Below are 20,116 nucleotides of genomic sequence, written 5' to 3' on the forward strand. Positions count from 1 at the left end.
GCAGCATTGTCCTAGGACACTCCGGACTTTCTCCCCCTCTCCGTGGGTCACCGGGGTTCCATTCCTGGCCCATGCACCCACCCCTCCACCAAAAAAAAAACAAGTATGGAGCAGTGCGGTTTAGCTCCTCCTGAAGCAACGGGACAGGGCTCTCCATTGCCCTGTTCTGCCGAAGTTTATCGGAAGTGGGTGTTTTGCCCATTGTGCAGTTGGGAACACTGAGCCTCAAGAGACACAGTTGGCTGCTCTGTGTAATAGTCAGCGGGAAACTTAAAGCCTCCACTCCCACCCACACAAAGTCGAATGAGGCAGTCCTGGCCCCTGATGAACTCGTGGGGGTATGGGGGGGGTGTGGAGGGTGAGGGGTGGGGGGATCTGCGAATTAAATGTAGAAATGGCTGAGATGGGAGTTCCCTCAGCTGCGTGGAGCGCCCAGGTACCCGCATTCCAGTCCCATCCCCCAAATTCTCTCCCTCAGTCCTGGTGGCTCCCAGGGCCTCTGTGTCCCCATCCTTAAAATGGGCAGAAGATCCCAGGCTCTCAGCTCCCTCCTGACCAGTGTAGCCAGGACCTCCTAAACCCCCACCTTGCCTGGGTGTCCTTCCAAAGGCCCATTCATTCAGCAAACCTTTATTGATTTTCTTCTACATGCTAGACACCATACTGCAGTGCTAGACAGACGCTGCAGGGGGGCGGTGGGAGGGAGCTGTCCCATCCGGAGCGGGAGGCAGCCTGTAAACCAGCTGCCCAGAGGCAGTGTGCAATAAGGGCTAGGGTGGTAAAGTAGACCTCTGGGTCCCTGGGTGACAGCCAAGTCACACTGGCCCTGCTGCCAGGGCCTGCCATCCACTTCTGGCCACCCATGTCTGCAGTGTCCCCCCACTGCCCCTGCTCCACCCCAGCTGGGCCCAAAACATTCCCTGCGATGAATCAACAGGAAAGAATGCTTCCAGCCTCGGGTCAGTGGCAGCAGCAGTCCAGCTCCTCCCCCAGGGACAATGAAGCAGCTGTGGGCCGGGATGCCAGGTAGGCCTCGGCCCCTTCCCCACGCCCAACCACCTCTCATGCTGAGCCAGAAACAACAGCCAGGGCTCGGAAGCGTGTGCTCTGCCTACTGCCAATCACCCGCGGGCCTGACTGCCCAGAACTAAAAATAACAGGGTGGATGGGTGGGGGCACGTGGAGGGGGACACAGGGTAGAGCTCAGGGAAGGAATAGGCGCTGCCAGGAAATCCTTTAGCCTGGGAGACATTGGGCAATGGCTAAAGCTGGGGACCAGGTAGGTAGGGGTGATGGGGTTCACAGCAAGCCCTCCTCCCTTTGAGAAGTCGGGGGCTTGCAGCCCAGGCCTAGGCCCATGACTTACTAAGGAATGAATTCTCTCCTTTAGCCTTTCTGAGTTGCTAGTTCCTTATCCAGAAATGCTCTTGTGTGGGTTCAAATGAGACAATTCCGTTCACTCAGTAAAGGTGGATTGAGACACCCGCTTCCACCTTGGGGCCTGTCTGTGCACACAGCCTCATCCCACCCCCCAGGACCCTCTGCCCCACTCTGTATTCAAGTCTGTGTCCTGGATCCTGGGGGCCCTTGGACTTCCTATATGTCTCTAAACCCAGAATTCTATCGCTGTACTCAATAAGTGCTTGTGGCACGAGTAAATGGGGCTGCTTCATGCCAGTTCCTTTACTGGTACTGAGGGAGACAAAGATGAGCCAGGTGTGATCCCTGTTCTCTAGGAATTTGCAGAGTAGTCGGGGGAGAGACCCTCAGCTAGGCAACAGAACAAGGCATCATCTACCATAATGCTAACAGGTATGGAGCAGTTGCTATATGTATCATCTCATTTAATTCCCTCAAAACCTCTATGAAAAAGTACTTTCATCATCCTCCTTTACAGACAATGGAACAGGCACACAGGGGCTAAGTGACTTGGCCAAAGTCACACATCTTGTGAGTGATAATATGTAATATGATAATATGTTATATTAGCTGTGGAGCATAGCAAGTGGTAAACTAGAGGGAAGCATGGGGCTGTGAGAGGCTGTGAGGGTACAGAGGAGGGAGAGGCAAGGATTAAAGAAGGCATTACAGTCCTGCAGGATGGATGCATTTCACTAGGCAGAGAGGTGGGAAAGTTGGGTGGTCACGAATAATGCTTTTAAATGCTTTGGCAGCCATGGTGCACTATACAGGTGTCCCCTTATCTCGGCCCAGGTCTCTTGGGGTGGGGAGCTGAGAGGGTGACCAGCAACCAGCATTACCCACTGCCTTGCTTTCCCATGGGGTGTTCCTCAACACCCCACCTCCCCTGCCATCCAAATCAGGGCCTATCCTTTGCTCCCAATTGGGAAGGCCAGAATCTCCTGCAGAAAATGGGGCCTCCTAGGATGTTGCCGGCAGCACCTTGGGTGAACCTGGTAGGATACCCAGTGCCCATGACCACTAGGTAAACTTCTTATGCCTCAGCAGCCCTCATGACTCAGTTCTAGTCTCACTTCTTTGAGACTCTGTATGGCACAAATTGTACAGTTTTGAATCTGGGGGACTTGATCTCAAATTTGACTCTGTCTGAATGCTGTGGCAAGTCATTTCACCAAGACAAGTACTCCCTCCTGTATCCATTTGTTCTTGCCACCCTGTACATGCAGTGCCTCATGCCTGCACTTTGCCAACAGATTCCGAACTGCTCTCCTTTCTTCCCTGCCTCCACACTGTCCTAGACCTCAGTAAACCCTGCACAGATTGATCTTCCTAAATTATAATCATGCCCTAGCTCAGCAATCCTCAGTGACTCGCTGTTGTTCATAGAATTCAAGGAATCCATTGTTGTTCATCCTACTCCAGCTCAGAGCTCCTTCCCTCTTCTGACTTGATTGTCCATATCCTACCTAGCCCTCAGGCCTAAATCACACTCCACTTCCTCCATTTCTACCTTTAATACCCACCTGCATGCTCTCAAAGTACAAGGTGCTGGAAGAGGCAAAGAGCTGAACCAGACATAATTTCTGCCCTCAGGCTGCTCATTGCCTTTTGTTCCAAGGTGAGGATGGAAACCAAAGAGATTTTGAGAGGTCTTAGGAGTTTGAGAAGTGAGGAACTAGTAAGGCTGGAGAGGCTAGCTGAGTAGTTCCCAAGGGGAAAGGAGAGGTGAGCTGGCTGTCATAAGGAGAACTTTGGAGGAAGAGCGGAGATGTTTGAATAGAAATTTTAGGAAGTTTTGATCTGTGATATGCAATGTCACCCCCTCCCCTGTTTGTTAATGCTTCAGAAAAATCTCCATTACTCAATAAAGTTTGGAGTTGGACTGGGCCGCCCCAACATATGCAGAGTCCAGGACAACAGTCAAAGGAAGACTCATTAAACAGGCCTAAATATTTTAAAATTATGAATCAGTTATCTCATTGTTGAATAAAACATGGTCTATTCTTCTACCTTGACAAATGTACCTTCAGAAAGACCTAAAGGGCCAGGTGCGTATTCAGAACTTGCCACTCCTTGGAGTTCTGTGGCGAAACATGTCGTTATAGGGAGAGTCTACCCCTGGCCCCATTATGTCCCACCTCCCTTACCCTCCCACCCTCTGCTCCATCCCGTGCAGCAAAGGACGTCTGCACAAACCTGTGACACTCCACGTTCCATCCACACCTCTGACAAACAGCTGCCCTGTGGCCGACCGTTCTTGGATGCACATTCTAGAGGCCAGGCCTGCACATAGGAGGAAGGGCTGGAAGCAAGCTCGGGGCTTCTGGGCACTTTATAAGTGAGCAAGTCCCTTGACCCTGCAAATTCCTTGCCCTGTGGGGAAGGGGAGGCTTGGACCAGGCCACAGTAATAACCTTCAAGCGTGGAGGAACTGCGCAGGGACCCCTTGCTCTGGGCTAAGGGATCATGTGCATGCGTATATGTTTATTTGGGGGTGGGCGTGGGCAGGAGAAAGCAGTAAAGTCATATGAGGTGGGAATATGGCTTAGAGGTGGGCCCTTAGAGGAAGGAAAGGAAACAGGGGCATTTGATCTGGACCCAGTAGTTGGCAGGTAGAGAGGGTAGAAGAGGGGGCAGGAGGGGAGGCAGGGAAGCCCGGAGCAGTCTGAGGAACACAGGCATTTAGCCAGGTTATATTTACAGAGCTGCGGGCATTCCAGCTGCAGACCCAGGTGGGGGTGGCTCCTCCTCTTGGCAGGGGGTGGGGGGTGCAGCCAATGAAGCTTTCTGGGAGGGGGGATTGGGGGCTAGAGGAGGGTGTTGATTAGAGTCGGCTGTGGGAACCTTAATCCTTCTTCTGCTGTCTTGAGCTGGTATTTAACCCTTCATAGGTTAAGACCTTCTCTGGGGTGGGGAGGGGGAGCATGAGGCAGAGCCTTGGAAGAGGGGGTTGGGGGGGTGGAGAGGACAGGGCGCAGCTTGACAGGCTGCACGCTGCTGAAGGGCAGAGAAGGAGCCTCAGGTCTGAGACTGCGGCCTCTGGCTCCCGGATCCCCAGCACAGGGGCCCTGAGCTCCCACAGACATGTGGGCTTTCAGTTTGATTTGATCCCGGTAGCTTAATGCCCATCTCTTCCCCACAGCCTTTTGCCCTCCTCCTCAGGAGGATTCCCGCTCTCCCCTCATTTCGCACAGTTCTCATATTTAACTTCTCCTCACCTGAGGGAGGTAGTTGCTGCTGCCGTCGTCACCCTCATCACCTCCTCCATCCCGCTGCCTCCGCCTCTCAGCCCTCTCCCCAGCCCCGTGAACGCCCTCCGCCACCTCTCCTTTCATTTCCTCTCTCCTGCCTCTTCCTCTGATTCATGCCCCCACAACTCCTCTCCAGGATCCTCCCTCCCATTCTTCCTCTCTCCTCCCCAATTCCACCTGCAAACCCTGCATTTCGCTGTCTCAGCACTGAACGCAGGCGCAGTGCCTGCATGTGCTTCCATTCGGGTAGAGTACCGTCGGGGGGACGGTAGACAGAGTGAAGACCAAGTGCCACCAAGGTTCTTCAGACTCTCACCTAGTCTACTCTCACCTTCTCAGTCGCCAGTAGTTGAACCTCTTTTTCCTCAAGGTACACAGACAAGTTAAATTAAAACACATTTCTTATCCCATGCTCTTTCCCTGGGGTTTTAAAAGGGACAAATATAGCAATTGCCTGCTTGTCCCAGGTTCTCATGGCAAGTGAGGTCAGCAGGATTTAGGAACCTCCCTGCCTGCATGACATCTCTCCTGGCCCAGAAGTCTGGCCTCTTCATGGCTACCTTGAGAAGATCACGGACTATTTGGGGCCAGAGACGAACTGAACACTAAACGTTTAGGAACTACTCTCTGTCCCGGATCAATCATTTGTGAATTATCTCTGGAATTATTAGAGGAAATCAGTTCAGGAACAGAGCTATTGAGTCAGAAGAGGTACATTTGACTTTAACTTAGCTTCATTTTTGTGTTCTTTGGCATTTGAGTTCGATTTAGAGTTTTACAAAGATTCTTTTTGAGGAATTAGTTTTATCTCCCCAGCTAGAAGGTAAGATCATTCAAGGGTGGGGCTGCAGAATCCAAAGGGTTAAATTTCATGTACCCCGCCAATGTTCCATTTCCAGGAACCAGGAGGGGGCAGCAGGGAGCTGTCTTAATGGTGCAGTCCCCTGACCTAGCCTGCTGGGGGGGCAGTGAGGGAGAAGACCCTGCCAGGGAAAAGGTCAAGGGAGATCCCTGGATCAAGCAAAGCTGAGACAAGCCTGGGGCCAGAGAGCCAGGGGGGAAGTCAGGACTGAGCACTAAGGGAGAGAGACAAGCCAGACTAGAAGCCAGGTGGGCTTGTTCACACAACACCGGATACAGCAGATCTGTCCATCTCACACTGGACAGTGGTTCGCCAACTGTGGTCCTGGACCAGCAGTTCAGCATCACCTGAGAACCTGCTGAGATGTGAATTCTCAGGCCCCACCCCCGAAACCCTGCATCAGAAATTCTAGGGATGAGGCCCAGAACCTATATTTCAATGTCTTCCAGGTAATTAATATAGCCTGTAAAGTTTGAAAACTACTCTAGATCATCCTTGGAACAGGTCTGCTCTGACAGGTCTAGAGCCCTACATTTTCCTTGGAGTCCCAGGCCCGCCTGGCTGGCTCAGCCCTTTTGGGGGCCCTCTTGTATTAGGAGGGGCCTCGTCCACATAGGGAATCAGGATGTCTTTTGCCACCCAGTTATTCCCAAATGGAATTCAATCTCTTGGTGGGATGGGAAGGTCATATCTTCTGTCCTACACAGAGTTCTACAAGGACCTCTGTGTTGTCAAGGAGTCAATCATTGTGTGTGGGAGGGGGGATGCCTCATTATTATCCTCACCTGGGCCAGGTGAGGATGGTCAGGCCAACTCTAGGTCTTGGTAGAATATTCCTGAAGGAGGGGAATTTCAGCATCTAGAGATCACCACAAAAACCCACACCAGTGTGAACATCAGAGTGAAGTCTGAGATCTTCCTGGAGACCAGTTGGCCACATGTGTCACTGATGCACCAATCACTGTGCCAGACACGAGGAGGGGTGTAGCCTCGGGAGAGCTGCAGTCTCTCCTGGTCTGCCCGTTCCCTGGGTCGCCCAAAAGTTTAGCAAACTCAGGCCTGTATCTGGTTTACCTGAACCTATCTTACCATGCTAAATAATAGAGTGTGTGTATGTGGGGGGGGGGGGGGGGTGTCACTGGATGCCTCCAGGTGTCAGGAGGCCCCTCTCCAAAAAGAGGCTATTGGTCTAGATGGCCTCTAAATCATGCCTCCAGGTGAGGCAGGAGGTGCGATGGAAAGACCCTGGGTCTGGGGTGGGCATGGACCTGCATTGGAACCCTGACTTAACTGTGCAAACATGGACAGGCAGTTGAAGTATTGGGCCTCAGTTTCTTCCCCTGTACAATGGAGATGATAATGCTCATCTTGCAGAATTGTTGTGAAAACTAAATAAGATAGTGTTTCTAAAGCACATAACACAATGCTTGGCATTCATGTGGTGTTACATAAATTATTATTACATTTTAATAGCTGTTATATGCTTCCTATGAGTCTCCTCCTTTGGGAAGTTGAGACTAATGCATGTGATACCACTCAAAAGCCATTATGCCCTCAGCAGAGTCGGAATGAACTTTATGTGTGGAGGAGGCCGGGAATTCAATGCAATAAACAATATTTGAGTGCTTTCTATGTGCGAGGTACTCTTTTAAGTGCTGGGGGCATGGCTGTGATGGATGTAGCATGGTGCCAGTTGGAGAGGGAGAAAGGGGGAGCACCCTGGAGGCGAGGAAGAAGCATTTGGACCACATGCATGGCACTAGCCGGCTGTTGAGGTTTCCCATCAGGTAAGGGACACCTCCCTTCTGAGGAAGAGGCTTCTGCTGCTGGTGGCAATGCTGGCATAGACCCAGGGGAGGTCGGACGCAGGGAAGGCCACACTCTGCGTGGTGCTTCGTGCACGGTGCGTGTGCATAAAAAAGATCTGTTCAGTGAATGAATGACTGAGGCCTTTGCCAGGTTTATGGTTGGGATAAGGAAAGCCAGTCCTAGAATGGAGGCAGCACTAAAAGAGGGTGACATTTTGAAGGAAGACGCACTGACTATTGGATGCCTTGACTTAGGAGAGACAAAATGAAAAGATGACCCCCAGGTCCCAGTTTTGTAGCTTGGAAATGAATAATGCAACAAAATAGGAAAAATAGGATAGGAGATGCCCCTGCAGACAGGGTAACTGAACCCACCGGCTCTGAGCAGGCAAAAGAAACCAGAACCTGTTCCAAGACGTTCCAAACATCTTCTTTCTCCCTTTAGAATTGGTTCTGCTTTCAGAATACACAGTAGATCCCTAGCAGAGTCGGAATGAACTGCCGAGGTAATTCGTAGTTCTTTCTGCACCGTTCTGGATACACCAGTGGCCGAAGAAAAGCTGCAACAGTTGGTTTGTTCACAAAGTGAACTGCCCAGAGAGGACAAGAAAAGTTTCATTTCCTAGCCAGTAACTGAAAACCACTTTTCTTAGGACAGCTTGACCTCTAAAGTGTTGACTAGACCATCCAGAAAAAATACTGTAGATAAACGACGTCTTCTTTTAGCATTCAGCTCTAATAAACAAAGTGGGAGAGGAGGAATTCCAGCAAGATATTAGCGGAAATCTGACTTCTTAGAGGAAATCGTTTCCTCTCCTCATTACCAATTAATGGTGTAAGCTTCTGCCCAGCAGCACTCTTTGAAGCAGTGTGGTGCCGGGCGGTGACAGGGGCCAGGGGTTGCGACTTATGCCTTTGGCAAGGATTTTCAAACCGGAGTTAACAGGAGAAGGTGCTGCTCTACTTGGGGTGTTGTCCCGCACTAAATGCTGGGGCGTGGACCCCGCGAATCTGTACAGGGGGCACTGTGCTGGCACCTGTCCCCGTCGTCAGTGAAAGTCCTGAGTTACATCACCCTGGGAAATCGGCTCTTCTCAGGACGAGGTCATTCACTTCCTCAATCCTTCAACACATATTTATTGAACACCTATTATTTATATAGCCACTCTGAGGGACTAGAAAAGTAAATAAAATGCAAGTTTCCCAGGCTCCAGGTCTTACTGGGGTCACACTAATGGCAATGGCCATGTTTTCCAGGTTCTTGTCTCCATTACTCAAGGACCACTTCCAGCATCGCCTGCCACGCCAGCCCGATGCCCACTCAGTTCACATCCCGAAGGCCTCAGGGTGGTCCACATGTACTCGTAAAGCAGGCCTTCAGCTGGTTTGCAGCCTCTTCCGCTCTCCCCTCACCACCACCACCACCACCACCACCACCACTGATGTGTCCATTATCTGAGAAGCTTCTAGAAAATATTTTACCAGTGTCACTCTGGCTAGTGCCCACTGCAAAAACTGCTGAGGTACAAGCCAGAGGTACTAGCACTTGAAGCTTCTAAAGCTGCCAGCTCTCCAGTGACGGAATGGGGCTGCCTTCCCTCAGAAGTGTGGGAAAGGCTCCCCCCCACTGTTCTGTAAGATGTCACTTGGATTCCAATTTTTAAAAATATTTTAATATTTTTATTGAGGTATCTTCACGCACCAATAGTTCCATCCAAAGTACACATCAGTGGCTCACCATATTATCACAGAGTTGGGTATTCATCACCATGATCATTTTTAGAATAGTTGCATCATTCCAGAAGAAGAAATAAAAACAAAAAACTCATACATACTGTATCCCTTGCCCCTTCTTCTCATTGACCCCTAGTATTTCCACCCAATTCATTTTATCCCTTACCCCCCATTATTTATTTATTTTTATCCATATTTTTTTTACTCATCTGCCCATAGCCAAGAAAAAAGGAGCATCAGATGCAAGGTTTTCACAATTACACAGTCACATTGTAAAAGCTATATAGTTATACAGTCTTCAAGAATCAAGACTACTGGAACACAGTTCAACAGTTTCAGGTACTTCCCTCTAGCCACTCCAATGCACCATAAACTAAAAAGGGATATTTGTATAATACATAAGAATAACCTCCAGGATAACCTCTCAACTCTGAAATTTCTCAACCACTGAGACTTTATTTTGTCTCATTACTCTCTTCCCCCTTTTGAGAAGGCTTTCTCAATCCTTTGATGCTAGATCCAGGCTCATCCCTGTGAGGCAGGTCCCACCTTGCCAGGGAGATTTACACCCCTGTGAGTCATGTCTCATGTAGGGAGGAGGGCAATGAGTTCACCTGCCAAATTGGCTTGGAGGCAATGGCCACATATGAGTAACAAGAGAGGTTCTCTAGGGGTGACTCTTAGGCATAATTATCAGGAGGCTTAGCCTCTCTTTTGCAGGAATAAGCTTCATAGGGGCAAGCCCCAAGATCAAGGGCTCAGCCTATTGAAGTGATTGTCCCCACTGCTTGCAAGAATACCAGGAATTCTGCAGATGGGGAAGTTTAATATTTCCTCCTTTTTCCTCAGTCTGCCAAGGGAACTTTGCAAATGCTTTTTTATTCTCTACCCAAATTACTCAGAGATGTATCGGAGCATCACACTAACCTGTTCAAACCAACAAAATCTCACACCCTATTCAAGATTCCATGTATTATGGTGTTCAAATAAACTGGCCATAAAAATTAAATTAGATAATGTGCTACCCAAAATATAAATTTGGAACAAATAAACATCTCTCCTTTGGTCTCACACAGAAGTTGAACTTTTAAAATATGGACTGTATCATCCTTTACCCTGAATTTTGATTTACCTTAGTCCTATCCAGATCAGTTTCATTCATATCTCTAGTCAAAGTCTGATCCCTTTTTTCTACTTTTTAAACAGTTGTTGTATGGGATACTACTGACTTTCATAGCTTCAGTGCTTTAACTCTGAGTCTCAGGTGTCACATAAATATCCCAAGTTTCAGGGAAAGAACAAAACAAATAGCTCAGTATCTCAGAATTTAGAAATAACAGTTACAACTCCGGAATAGATGTGACTGCTGTAAGAGCTTACAATCCAGGACTCGTTACAATAGGCCCCAACCTGATAACCCATGCTCTCGACTTCAGTTCTCCCAGTTTGTGTATTATAGTTAGTCCATATGAGTGAGGCATGATATTTGTCTTTTTCTTACTAATATTTCATTCAACATACTATCCTCAAGGTTCGTTCACCTAGTTGCATGCCTCACAACTTCATTTCTTCTTGCAGCCACTCAGTAGTTCATTGTATGTATAAACGACAGGTCCCCTTCCATTGCTCAGTTGTTGCACCTTTAGGCCACCTCCATACATTGTGAATCAGGGACACTGCTGCCATAAACGCCACTGTGCAAATGTCCATTTCTGTCCTCACTCTCAGTTCCCCCAGATATATACCTAGCCATGCAATTGCAGAATCAAACGGCAGCCCCACCCCTAGCCTCCTGTGGAACCACCACACTGCCCTCCAGAAGGACTGCACCCCTTAGCTACCCTACCAACAGTGAATTGGGCATCTCTTTCTTCACGTTTTCTCTAGCGCTTTTTCTCTCTGTTCATTCTTTAAGCAGTTTTATTTGCACATCATACAATCCAAGCTAAGTACAAATATCAGTGGTTTGTGGCATAATGACATAGACATGACTTTGCCACCATAATCCATATGAAGACATTTCCTTTTCTTCCACAAAGAATCCCATACCCCTCTCCCATGCACCCCACTTGTTGACATTTAATTTTGGCTTAATGCCTTTGTGACGTTCAGTGGATGCATATTACAATGTTGCTGTTGACTGTAGACCCTAGCTTGCATTGTGTGCTGGTTTGAAAGGATGCATGTACCCTAGAAAAGCCATGTTTTAATCCTAATCCCATTTTGTAAAGGCAGCCACTTCTTCTAATTCCTTTTCGGTACTGCATGTTTGAAACTGTAATGAGATCATCTCCCTGGAGATGTAACTTAGGGAGTCACATCTTGATGTGATCTTGATGTAATCTTGATGTGATCTTGAGTGATCAAGAGTGGTTGTTAAAATGGATTAGGTGGAGATGTGTCTCCACCCATTTGAGTGAGTTTTGATTAGTTTACCGGAATCCTATAAAAGAGGAAACATTTTGGAGAAAGAGAGATTCAGAGAGTGCAGAGCAGAATGACATAGCCATGAGAAGCAGAGTCCACCAGCCAGCAACCTTTGGAGATGAAGAAGGAAAGTGCCTCCCGGGGAGCTTCATGAAACAGGAAGCCAGGAGAGAAAGCTAGCAGATGATGCCATGTTCACCACGTGCCTTTCCAGAAGCTAGAGAAGCCCTGACTACGTTCACCATGTGCCTTCTCACTTGAGAGAGAAACCCTAAACTTCATTGGTCTTCCTGAACCAAGGTATCTTTCCTTGGATGCCTTTGATTGGACATTTCTATAGACTTATTTTAATTGGGACATATTCTCGGTCTTAGAACTGTAAACTAGCAACTTATTATATTCCCCTTTTAAAGAGCCATTCTGCTCCTGGTATATTGCATTCTGGCAGCTAGCAAACTAGAACACATTGATTGTATTTTTTTTCCTGTATACCTCTATGCCAGTTTGAATCTATGTTGTACCCCAGAAAAGCCATGTCCTTTAATCCTTATTCATCATTGCTTGGAATGGAAGCTTGATTAGATTATCTCCACAGAGATGTGGCTCACCCAATTGTGGGTATCAACATTTGATTAGATGGAGATGTGACTCCACCCATTCTAGGTGTGTCTTGATTAGTTTACTGGAATCCTTTAAAAGAGGGAACATTTTGGAGAAAGTCCCTTTTTTTTTTTAGAGCTACAAGAAGTGTGAGAGCCCACGCAGCCAGAGGCCTTTGGAAACACCCCCCAGGAGCTTCATGAAACAGGAAGCCTGGAGAGAAAGCTAGCAGATGCTGCCATGTTTGCCATGTGCCTTTCCAGTTGAGGGAGAAATCCAAATGTCATTGGCCTTCTTGAACCAAGTTTTCTTTCCCTGGATAGATGCTTTGCTTGGATGTTTCTATAGCTTTTCTTTAATTTGGACATTTTCATTGTCTTAGAACTTTAAACTAGCATCTTAATATATTCCCCCTTTTGAAAGTCATTCCATTTCTGGCATATTACGTTCTGGCAGCAATATGCTGATTTTCAACACCTTGCAATACTGACATTCGTTTGTTCTCCTCATGCAAAAACATTCTTATATTGTACATTTAATCACTATCATCATCCACTCTAGGCATTCTTAAGTTATACCGTCTCATTCTTTATCCTATATCTCTCCTCCTGGTGTCATATGTTCCCCCATTCCTTCTTCCTCAACCATATTCACATTCAGCTTCATTCAGTGTATTTATATTATTGTGCTACCATCAAATAGTATTGTGCTATCCATTTCTGAATGTTTATGATCAGTCCTGTTACACATTCTGTGTTCCTTCAGCACCAAATGCCCAATCTCTACCCTCTTTCTATCTTCTGACAACCTGTGTTCTTAACTTTAACTCTCAAGTTTACTCATTAATGTTAGTTCATATTTTTTTATTAATTAAAAAAAATTAACAAAACATTTAGAAATCATTCCATTCTACATGTACAATCAGTAATTCTTAATATCATCACATAGTTGCATATTCATCATTTCTTAGTACATTTGCATCGATTTAGAAAAAGAAATAAAAAGACAACAGAATAAGAATTAAAACGATAATAGAGAGAAAAAAAACCTATACCTCACATGCAGCTTCATTCAATGTTTTAACATAATTGCATTACAATTAGGTAGTATTGTGCTGTCCATTTCTGAGTTTTTATATCCAGTCCTGTTGCACAGTCTGTATCCCTTCAGCTCCAATTACCCCTTCTCTCTTTTTTTTTTTAATTAATGGAAAAAAAGAAATTAACCCAACATTTAGAAATCATACCATTCTACATATGCAATCAGTAATTCTTAACATCATCATATAGATGCATGATCATCATTTCTTAATACATTTGCATCGGTTTAGAAGAACTAGCAACACAACCGAAAAAGATATAGAATGTTAATATAGAGAAAAAAATAAAAGTAATAATAGTAAAAACAAAACAAAACAAAACAAAAACCTATAGCTCAGATGCAGCTTCATTCAGTGTTTTAACATGATTACTTTACAATTAGGTATTATTATGCTGTCCATTTTTGAGTTCTTGTATCTAGTCCTGTTGCACAGTCTGTGTCCCTTCAGCTCCGATTGCCCATTATCTTACCCTGTTTCTACCTCCTGCTGGACTCTGTTACCAATGACATATTCCAAATTTATTCTCGAATGTCCGTTCACATCAGTGGGACCATACAGTATTTGTCCTTTAGTTTTTGGCTAGACTCACTCAGCATAATGTTCTCTAAGTCCACCCATGTTATTACATGCTTCATAAGTTTATCCTGCCTTAAAGCTGCATAATATTCCATCGTATGTATATACCACAGTTTGTTTAGCCACTCTTCTGTTGATGGAGATTTTGGCTGTTTCCATCTCTTTGCAATTGTAAATCATGCTGCTATAAACATTGGTGTGCAAATGTCTGTTTGTGTCTTTGCCCTTAAGTCCTTTGAGTAGATTCCCAGCAATGGTATTGTTGGGTCGTATGGCAATTCTATATTCAGCTTTTTGAGGAACCGCCAAACTGCCTTCCACAGTGGTTGCACCATTTGACATTCCCACCAACAGTGGATAAGTGTGCCTCTTTCTACGCATCCTCTCCAGCACTTGTCATTTTCTGTTTTGTTGATAATGGCCATTCTGGTGGGTGTGAGATGATATCTCATTGTGGTTTTGATTTGCATTTCTCTAATGGCCAGGGACATTGAGCATCTCTTCATGTGCCTCTTGGCCATTTGTATTTCCTCTTCTGATAGGTGTCTGTTCAAGTCTTTTTCCCATTTTGTAATTGGGTTGGCTGTCTTTTTGTTGTTGAGTTGAACAATCTCTTTATAAATTCTGGATACTAGACCTTTATCTGATATGTCATTTCCAAATATTGTCTCCCATTGTGTAGGCTGTCTTTCTACTTTCTTGATGAAGTTCTTTGATGCACAAAAGTGTTTAATTTTGAGGAGCTCCCATTTATTTATTTCCTTCTTCAGTGTTCTTGCTTTAGGTTTAAGGTCCATAAAACCGCCTCCAGTTGTAAGATTCATAAGATATCTCCCAACATTTTCCTCTAACTGTTTTATGGTCTTAGACCTAATGTTTAGATCTTTGATCCATTTTGAGTTAACTTTTGTATAGGGTGTGAGAGATGGGTCTTCTTTCATTCTTTTGCATATGGATATCCAGTTCTCTAGGCACCATTTATTGAAGAGACTGTTCTGTCCCAGGTGAGTTGGCTTGACTGCCTTATCAAAGATCAAATGTCCATAGATGAGAGGGTCTATATCTGAGCATTCTATTCGATTCCATTGGTCGATATATCTATCTTTATGCCAATACCATGCTGTTTTGACCACTGTGGCTTCATAATATGCCTTAAAGTCAGGCAGCACGAGACCTCCAGCTTCGTTTTTTTTCCTCAAGATGTTTTTAGCAATTCGGGGCACCCTGCCCTTCCAGATAAATTTGCTTATTGGTTTTTCTATTTCTGAAAAATAAGTTGTTGGGATTTTGATTGGTATTGCATTGAATCTGTAAATCAATTTAGGTAGGATTGACATCTTAACTATATTTAGTCTTCCAATCCATGAACACGGTATGACCTTCCATCTATTTAGGTCTTCTGTGATTTCTTTTAACAGTTTTTTGTAGTTTTCTTTATATAGGTTTTTTGTCTCTTTAGTTAAATTTATTCCTAGGTATTTTATTCTTTTAGTTGCAATTGTAAATGGGATTCGTTTCTTGATTTCCCCCTCAGCTTATTCATTGCTAGTGTATAGAAATGCTACAGATTTTTGAATGTTGATCTTGTAACCTGCTACTTTGCTGTACTCATTTATTAGCTCTAGTAGTTTTGTTGTGGATTTTTCCGGGTTTTCGACGTATAGTATCATATCATCTGCAAACAGTGATAGTTTTACTTCTTCCTTTCCAATTTTGATGCCTTGTATTTCTTTTTCTTGTCTAATTGCTCTGGCTAGAACCTCCAACACAATGTTGAATAATAGTGGTGATAGTGGACATCCTTGTCTTGTTCCTGATCTTAGGGGGAAAGTTTTCAATTTTTCCCCATTGAGGATGATATTAGCTGTGGGTTTTTCATATATTCCCTCTATCATTTTAAGGAAGTTCCCTTGTATTCCTATCTTTTGAAGTGTTTTCAGCAGGAAAGGATGTTGAATCTTGTCAAATGCCTTCTCTGCATCAATTGAGATGATCATGTGATTTTTCTGCTTTGATTTGTTGATATGGTGTATTACATTAATTGATTTTCTTATGTTGAACCATCCTTGCATACCTGGGATGAATCCTACTTGGTCATGATGTATAATTCTTTTAATGTGTTGTTGGATACGATTTGCTAGAATTTTATTGAGGATTTTTGCATCTATATTCATTAGAGAGATTGGTCTGTAGTTTTCTTTTTTTGTAATATCTTTGCCTGGTTTTGGTATGAGGGTGATGTTGGCTTCATAGAATGAATTAGGTAGTTTTCCCTCCACTTCGATTTTTTTGAAGAGTTTGAGGAGAGTTGGTACTAATTCTTTCTGGAATGTTTGGTAGAATTCACATGTGAAGCCATCTGGTCCTGGACTTTTCTTTTTAGGAAGCTTTTGAATGACTAATTCAATTTCTTTACTTGTGATTGGTTTGTTGAGGTCATCTATTTCTTCTTGAGTCAAAGTTGGTTGTTCATGTCTTTCCAGGAACCCATCCATTTCATCTAAATTGTTGTATTTATTAGCGTAAAGTTGTTCATAGTATCCTGTTATTACCTCCTTTATTTCTGTGAGGTCAGTAGTTATGTCTCCTCTTCCATTTCTGATCTTATTTATTTGCATCCTCTCTCTTCTTCTTTTTGTCAATCTTGCTAAGGGCCCATCAATCTTATTGATTTTCTCATAGAACCAACTTCTGGTCTTATTGATTTTCTCTATTGTTTTCATGTTTTCAATTTCATTTATTTCTGCTCTGATCTTTGTTATTTCTTTCCTTTTGCTTGCTTTGGGATTAGTTTGCTGTTCTTTCTCCAGTTCTTCCAAGTGAACAGTTAATTCCTGCATTTTTGCCTTTTCTTCTTTTCTGATATAGGCATTTAGGGCAATAAATTTCCCTCTTAGCACTGCCTTTGCTGCATCCCATAAGTTTTGATATGTTGTGTTTTCATTTTCATTCGCCTCGAGGTATTTGCTAATTTCTCTTGCAATTTCTTCTTTGACCCACTCGTTGTTTAAAAGTGTGTTGTTGAGCCTCCACGTATTTGTGAATTTTCTGGCACTCCGCCTATTGTTGATTTCCAACTTCATTCCTTTATGATCCGAGAAAGTGTTGTGTGTGATTTCAATCTTTTTAAATTTGTTAAGACTTGCTTTGTGACCCAGCATATGGTCTATCTTTGAGAATGATCCATGAGCACTTGAGAAAAAGGTGTATCCTGCTGTTGTGGGATGTAATGTCCTATAAATGTCTGTTAAGTCTAGCTCATTTATAGTAATATTCAGATTCTCTATTTCTTTATTGATCCTCTGTCTAGATGTTCTGTCCATTGATGAGAGTGGGGAATTGAAGTCTCCAACTATTATGGTATTTGTGTCTATTTCCCTTTTCAGTGTTTGCAGTGTATTCCTCACGTATTTTGGGGCATTCTGGTTCGGTGCGTAAATATTTATGATTGTTATGTCTTCTTGTTTAATTGTTCCTTTTATTAGTATATAGTGTCCTTCTTTGTCTCTTTTAACTGTTTTACATTTGAAGTCTAACTTGTTGGATATTAGTATAGCCACTCCTGCTCTTTTCTGGCTGTTATTTGCATGAAATATCTTTTCCCAACCTCTCACTTTCAACCTATATTTATCTTTGGGTCTAAGATGTGTTTCCTGTAGACAGCATATAGAAGGATCCTGTTTTTTAATCCATTCTGCCAGTCTATGTCTTTTGATTGGGGAATTCAGTCCATTAACATTTAGTGTTATTACTGTTTGGATAATATTTTCCTCTACCATTTTGCCTTTTGTATTATATATATCATATCTGACTTTCCTTCTTTCTACACTCTTCTCCATACCTCTCTTTTCTGTCTTTTCGTTTCTGACTCTAGTGCTCCCTTTAGTATTTCTTGCAGAGCTGGTCTCTTGGTCACAAATTCTCTCAGTGACTTTTTGTCTGAGAATGTTTTAATTTCTCCCTCATTTTTGAAGGACAATTTTGCTGGATATAGGAGTCTTGGTTGGCAGTTTTTATCTTTTAGTAATTTAAATATATCATCCCACTGTCTTCTAGCCTCCATGGTTTCTGCTGAGAAATCTACACATAGTCTTATTGGGTTTCCCTTGTATGTGATGGATTGTTTTTCTCTTGCTGCTTTCAAGATCCTCTCTTTCTCTTTGACCTCTGACATTCTAACTAGTAAGTGTCTTGGAGAACGCCTATTTGGGTCTAATCTCTTTGGGGTGCGCTGCACTTCTTGGATCTGTAATTTTAGGTCTTTCATAAGAGTTGGGAAATTTTCAGTGATAATTTCTTCCATTAGTTTTTCTCCTCCTTTTCCCTTCTCTTCTCCTTCTGGGACACCCACAACACGTATATTTGTGCGCTTCATATTGTCCTTGAGTTCCCTGGTACCCTGTTCAGATTTTTCCATTCTTTTCCCGATAGTTTCTGTTTGTTCCATCCTCCAAATCACTAATTCTGTCTTCTGTCTCTTTGAATCTATCATTGTAGGTATCCATTGTTTTTTCCATCTTTCCTACTTTATCCTTCACTTCCATAAGTTCTGTGATTTGTTTTTTCAGTTTTTCTATTTCTTCTTTATGTTCAGCCCATGTCTTCTTCATGTCCTCCCTCAATTTATTGATTTCGTTTTTGAAGAGGTTTTCCATTTCTGTTCGTATATTCAGCATTAGTTGTCTCAGCTCCTGTATCTCATTTGAATTATTGGTTTGTTCCTTTGACTGGGCCATATTTTCAATTTTTTGAGCGTGATCCATTATCTTCTGCTGGCGTCTGCACATTTAGACAGATTTCCCTGGGTGTTGGATCCAAAAGTTTGGAAGATTTTTCTGTGAAATCTCTGGGTTCTGTTTTCCTTATCCTGCCCAGTAGGTGGCGCTCGTGGCACACGTTTGTCTGCGGGTCCCACCAGTAAAAGGTGCTGTGGGTCCTTTAACTTTGGAAAACTTTCGCCGTCCGGGAGGTTCGCTAGCCGAAACGGCTTGGAAGAGTGCCAGCCGGCCCAGGGTCTGAATGCAGGGAGGGTCGCTGGCCGCCGCAGCATGGGAAAGAGCCCGTCCGAATTTCCTAGTCAGCCCGGGGCGCCAAGCGTGGCAGGAGGGCGCCAGCCGCAGCGGCCCGCCCGGGAGAGTGCACCGTTCCCGGGGAGTCACGGGTTTGGAAGGGCCCCCCCCCCCCGTCACCGTTCTCCACGGCCTGGGGATTTCCGATCCAATTCTCTCAGTTGGTCCGGGGGGGCCGCATGTGGTGTGGGCACCAGCCGCTGCGGTTTGAGGGGACCGCCTGTCCAATTCTCCCAGCCTGCCCGGGAAGGGGGAAGGGAGTGACTCCGGCCGCTTGCCGCCCCGCCCGGTGAAGCCCGCGCCCCTCGGCGATCTCACCAGAGCGGGTTCTCTCAGCCAGCCAGCCGTTCCAGGATGGGGTATGCTGTCTTTTTTATCTCTGTTGTGGTTTTGGGAGCTGTTCTGTATCGTTTCTACTCCCCTAGTTGCTGTTCTGGAGGAGAAACTAAGATCTGTGCGTCTTACTAAGCCGCCATCTTCTCCGGAAGTCAATGTTTGTTCATATTAGTGAGACCATACAGTATTTGTTCTTTTGTTTCTGGCTAATTTCACACAACATAATGTTCTCAAGTTTCATCCATGTTGTTACATGCTTCACACTTTATTCTGTCTTACAGCTGTGTAATACTCCATCATATGTATATACCACAGCAGGTTTAGCCACTCATCTGTTGATGGACACTTGTGCTGTTTCTGTCTCTTGGCAATTGTAAATAATACTGCTGCAAATATTGGTGTGCAAATGTCTGTTTGTGACCTTGCCTTCAGTTCCTCTGAATGTATACCTGGTAATGGGATTGTTGGATCATAAGTTAATTCTTAGCTTTCTGAGGAACCACCAACTGCCTTCCAGACTGGTTGCACCATTTTACATTCCCACGAACAGTGGATAAGTGTGCCTCTTTCTCCACATCCTCTCTAGCACTTGTTGTTTTCTGTTTTTTTTTTTTTTTGATAATGGCCATTCTAGTGGGTGTCAGATGATATCTCTTTTTCTTGTCTAATTGCTGTGGCTAGAACATCTAGCACAATGTTGAATAACAATGGTGACAGTGGGCATCCTTGTCTTGTTCCTGATCTTAGAGGGAAAGTTTTCAGTCTTTCTCCATTGAAGATGATGTTAGCTGTGGGCTTTTCATATATTCCCTTTATTATGTTGAGGAAATTCCATTCTATTCCTATCCTTTGAAGTGTTTTCATCAAGAAAGGATATTGAGTTTTGTCAAATGCGTTTTTTCTGCATTAATTGAGATGACCATGTGGTT

General features: G+C 44.5%; 1 protein-coding gene across 1 annotated transcript in view; it reads left to right on the forward strand.

Annotated features, from left to right (window-relative positions):
- The window catches only part of R3HCC1L (R3H domain and coiled-coil containing 1 like), a 300,427-nt gene that overhangs the window by 183,857 nt on the left and 96,454 nt on the right, over positions 1-20,116 (forward strand). The window lies entirely within an intron of this gene.

Source organism: Tamandua tetradactyla, chromosome 13 (genome assembly GCF_023851605.1).
Source record: "Tamandua tetradactyla isolate mTamTet1 chromosome 13, mTamTet1.pri, whole genome shotgun sequence".
NCBI lineage: Eukaryota > Metazoa > Chordata > Mammalia > Pilosa > Myrmecophagidae > Tamandua > Tamandua tetradactyla.